The 535-nt window shown below is 41.9% G+C and overlaps 1 non-coding gene across 1 annotated transcript; it reads right to left on the minus strand.

Moving 5' to 3' along the window:
• Nucleotides 1-137: 137 nt before the first annotated feature.
• Nucleotides 138-209, minus strand: TRNAC-GCA. The gene has a single exon. It is a non-coding gene; the product is annotated as a tRNA-Cys (tRNA).
• Nucleotides 210-535: the final 326 nt, after the last annotated feature.

Here is a 535-nt window from a genome sequence, read left to right on the forward strand (position 1 = left end):
ATATCTAAAACTTACAAAGCTCAGTCGTGTCCGACTCTTTGCGACCCCGTGGACTGTAGCCCGCCAGGCTCCTCTGTCCATGGGATTCTCCAGACAAGAATACTGGAGTGGGTTGCCATTTCCTTCTCCAGGGGATCTTCCCAACCCAGGGATCGAACCTGGGTCTCCTGCATTGCAGGCAGATGCTTTATCCTCTGAGCCACCAGGGAAGCCCATAAGAAATATCTGATTATGAGACCTAATTAAACTCAAAAGCTTTTGTGCAACAAAGAAAACCATAGTGAAAACAGAAAGACAACCCAAAGGATGAGAGAAAATATTTGCAAACAATGTGACCAACAAGAGATTAATATCTAAAACTTACAAACAGCTCATGTGGCTCAATATCAAAATAACAAATGACCCAGTCAAAAAATGGGCAAAAGATCTGAATAGACATTTCTCCACAGAAGACATAGAGATGTGAAGAGGCACAGTAAAAGGTGCTCAACATCGCTAAGTATTAGAGAAATGCAAATCAAAGCTATAATGAGAT

Source organism: Oryx dammah, unplaced genomic scaffold, assembly GCF_014754425.2.
Source record: "Oryx dammah isolate SB20612 unplaced genomic scaffold, SCBI_Odam_1.1 HiC_scaffold_22, whole genome shotgun sequence".
In the NCBI taxonomy this organism is placed as follows: Eukaryota; Metazoa; Chordata; class Mammalia; order Artiodactyla; family Bovidae; genus Oryx; species Oryx dammah.